Genomic DNA, 4,457 nt, shown 5'->3' with positions numbered 1-4,457 from the left:
TCCCAACACACTCTCAGCTTCTTCCAGGCCGTGTGTTGAGGCTGGACTGAATAAGACTGATTCTGGCAAACACATAAATCATTGGAACATGATTATGTAGCCTTTAAGCTTGGCAGATTCAATTCTTCTGAGCAGAAAGAAATCATTGCATTTTACAAAAGCTCAATGAGACGACGATGTTGGTTTCTGCCTCCATGTCCCCCAAATGGTTATAAAATATGACTTGACAAAAGGACCTTTTTGATTTGTAGCAGGTTAGAAAGGAAATGCAGCAGAGGTAAGGGAGAACAATCCCAGGCAGCTGGAGCCTGTATATAAATACCTAGAAATACTGTGATTGGCAGTGGTGGCCCAAATCTGCCTGCCAAGGTTGAAACTGGATTTGGTTTCTGCCTAAAATGGTCCCAGTTTTCAGGAGGCAAGGAGACAACCTATCTACCTTAGGGATCCTTTGGGGGCTGGGAAACAGTCCATTCATTTTAGCCTCGACAGAACATTCCTTGATCAAAAATGTTCTTCCTCATCCATATTTTCATATACAAACCACTGGGCATATGGTATCTTCATCAGCGCTCAAACAAGAGTCCAGAGAAGAAAGAACTTCAGAGTGAGTGCTAGGTTTTTGTCTGAAGCATCTTGACTCTTGAGGCTCAGTACAAGTCACCCATGGACACACTGTATTCACATTTCTCTAGGCTTCATTACATCTCTAAGGCTGTCTGAGAGCCATATGTCAGTCGGGAGTTGAGCTGCATGTCCTTATGGCTGTCTTGCACCTGAGCCCACCAGTCAGTTTGAGAAAAATTTAGTTGCAGCTACTGCAGTAAGTTCCTGGAGCTCTCTGCACATAGGATAGCTCAGCTAATGAAACCTTGTAACACCCAAGGTCTTGGCTGACTTGTCCCACCCTACATACCACTATTTCTCAAACCAGCCATGCTAGAAAGGATCCCTGACCTCCAGTTACTGAAGTCAATCACCTATGGGCTTAACCACAATGGGAATTCATAAATCTGTTTGTCTCACAAAACACAGCTTCACCAACAATATTTCCTTGTCCCAGACTCTCAGCTTGAGCACCAAGCAGGGAGGGCCCCAAAGGAGAGAGGTTGAGGAACGCTATGCAGGCAGGAGCAGACATTCTCAGGTACCTCAGCAAGGTCTGTAGGGCTGGGGCCTGACTCTAAGGACATGTAGACATGGCCCCAGTTCCTTCCTAAAGCTCCAGCTCCTCCTCCTAAAGCTTCTACTGGTTCTTGGTTCTACTGGATAGTCAAACTTTATCCACACTGTTCACAGATTTTACAGACACATTTATTCTACTTTACTTAATTGTCAAAACCATCTTGTAAGATTATTGGTTCTGCTCCAATTTATAGAAGAGAAAAACTGAGACCCTCCAACAACTGTTCCAGTAACTTTTTGTTGTTTTGTTTTGAAACAGTCTTGTCACATAGCTCAGGCTAGCCTCAAAGATCGTGATTCTCCCACCTCAGCCTACTGAGTACTGCATGATAGGATAGGCCTGAAACACCATACTTTCTTCTTTATGTTTTAGTTTTTCTCTAATGTGAGGGATGAAAGGAGCTAAACTGAGGAACTCAGGGTAGGCACTGGTTTAAAGATGTTAGAAAACTCTCTTTAGTTTATTTCTGCCTACTTCTGTCACTGTTTTCCTGAGCTCCCTGACAGAATCAGAGGGTGTGGTTATTAGTCTCCTAAATGTGGGTATTCTCTGAATAGGCAGGTCACAAGCTACACTGGACTGGAAAGCCATGTGAAACTCTGAGTGTGTGTCCCTTCCAGGGACAGGTGAGTACCCCAGTATGCCCAATGAGGGGAGGTGCAAGAAGAGCTATAGGACTTTACAAACCAAACTGTAAAATGTACTTGAACAAGCTGGACATTTGTAGAGTCAGCTTTCTGAATGATGTAAAGTTGGTATTGTTCATGAATGTGGAAGTTTAAGATCCCTAAGACATAGTAGGTCCTAGAGCTTCATACAGTTCAGGCTCGAGCATCTTCATCTATGCATGTTGCTGCTTTTTGCCTGCCATCCAGTCCAAGACAGATTCTTTCCTAAACTGGATTGTTTAGTCTGTTCCTATGGCTCAGAGGATCAATTTGTGTAGCCCACAGAGTCTTCATAGTGTTGGCAAGTAGAGTGGAGAGTGAGACAAAGCCACAGAGTAACTCCTTCATACAAGTGGGTGATGATTTCTGGATGTCACATTTTATTCATCCTTTCAAGTTTATTACAGTTTCATAATTATAGCCAGGAAGTCTTTGTTGACAGTGAAAGGTAGCCTGAAGCAAAGGAAAAGATAGCAACTGAGAATTAAAAGAATAGGGGTCTGGTCTAGTGTTTACTGGCTGTGTGACCTTGAACAAGCCAACGGCCTCCGTGGAGAAATGAATATGCCACAAATGTTCTCAAGGTCCCCTCTGGGGCATGGCAGTACACATCTGTGATTCAAGCACTAAACAGGCAGAGACAGGATGTTCACTGAAAGTTCAAGAACACATTGGGATAGACAGCCAGTGCCAGGTCAACCATAACCAAGATACTGTCTCAAAACTAGAAACAAAACGAGTCAGTTTTGGTAAGTAGTAATACCCACACAATGGACCAGGGTCTGGCTCAATTATCAGGACTCAGTTCTGCAACTTGGCATATGTCCCATTGCCACAGCTTTAACCTATGATGGAGAAGAGAATTCATTCTTTAAAACAGATTAGATATTTCTGTCGGGGAGGTAAGTCAATGGAGGAAGCAGCATTGTTTCAATGGGGTGGGGTTGAAGAGCATGTCACATTTTTCAGCTTGTGTCACATACAGCTTTATGAGTTTAGGTGGTTAAAAGAAGGGCAAGGGAGATGGCTGTTGATCTGAACAACTGCAATGAGTCACAGTAGGCTTTTTGAACACTCAGGATGAGAGCCCTGCACAGCTGACACAGAAGGGGAACAAGGCCATTTGCAATGTCCACAGGCTGGGGGTAGGGGGCATGTTCTATGCCTCTACCAGTGCCCCATGGCCCATGAACAGGTGACTGAGAAGGAAGGGATGAATTAAAAGATACCAGTTTCTGTTAGCAGACACTGAAGTGAGTTTAGTCTAAAGGAAGAGCAACTGGATGCTAAATATTTAAGTAGCCTAAACTTCCTCTGGTCAGCTTCCTAAGTTTCCCATGCTTGAGGAAGCCATTTAATACATCAGAGTTTCTGGGAAACTTCTGAGTTTGGCATGAGCAGCAGATGTGGTAAGTGTACACTACTGAGAGCCTCAATGTTATCCTTGCTGTCTCTTGCTTACCCAGCACAGGGAATATATACATATTCTCACAGACATAACCCATTTCAATTCTCTCTCTCTTTCTCAGCTTTACTAAGCTATAAGGTATATACCAGGCAATTCACTCATTTTGTAAGTAGCTAAATAGTATCTTGGTATCACTAATTTTTAAAAAGTATCACTGTAGAATTGACATGCTTTGTTCTGAAAGGTGTCCTACAGGATCACATGTTGAATGTTTACTCCTGTGACAGGGCAAGAAAATGCATAGATCTCCCCATCTTGTATTCTTTCTGAGGTTTTAGGATTTGATCTCCTTGATGGAAAATCCCATGGAAAATTACCCAGCCCTCTTCTAGGAACCCAAAATCAAGATGCCCCAGGTAACTTATCTTAGTTTCTGTTAAACTGCCTACTTATGCAACCCTCTTCCTCCAGCTAACCACTTGTCTTAGCTTCTGTTAAACTGTTTGCTTGCACAAAATCCCCCACACACACCCCCGCCCTGCCACTGGCAGCTGTCAATCAAGATACCAGGATGTGGTTTTTGCTTTCACTAACCCCTTACCCTAAATACTCCAAATTATACTTGGTTCTTAATAGTGTATATGAGAATATTCCCAATAGACTGGATGAAAGATTTTCAATTGGCTATATACTGTGTCTGAGTGGTCATCTCTCTTGGTCTCCCATAAAATCGCCTAGCAAGTAGTACTAGTTTAGAGATTGCAGAAACTTCAGGGCCTGGAACCAAGTCAGAGGAAGTAGATCCCAAGAGGCACAGTTAGTGTATTACAAAAGCTTTACTTAATAATCACAAAGATGTTAGTTCAAATACATGTTGTCCATAAATTTTTGTTGGTTATTGTTTTTGTAAGCAGAGTTGGAGTTTATTAATAAATTTTAATACAAATTTTAAGCATTAGGGTTGAGGGAAGAAAGGAACTCAGGAAAAGAGTTAAGATACACTGAGAATGTGGGTATGAACTTCTCAAAGGAAAGTTACCCAATGATAGTTTTAAGGAAACTTAAAGATAGCTCAAGATGAGATTTAGGCCCTCAACCTGCAAAATTCTATCTCTCTACAATCATGAAATCCTAGTAAGTCCCTCAGTTAGTCAGTCCTTCAGCCAGTCAGTCAGTTTATAAGATTTCAATATGA

Source organism: Peromyscus californicus, unplaced genomic scaffold, assembly GCF_007827085.1.
Source record: "Peromyscus californicus insignis strain IS unplaced genomic scaffold, ASM782708v3 Scaffold_4__1_contigs__length_199733344, whole genome shotgun sequence".
Lineage (NCBI taxonomy): Eukaryota > Metazoa > Chordata > Mammalia > Rodentia > Cricetidae > Peromyscus > Peromyscus californicus.
This window is presented reverse-complemented; position numbering follows the sequence as displayed.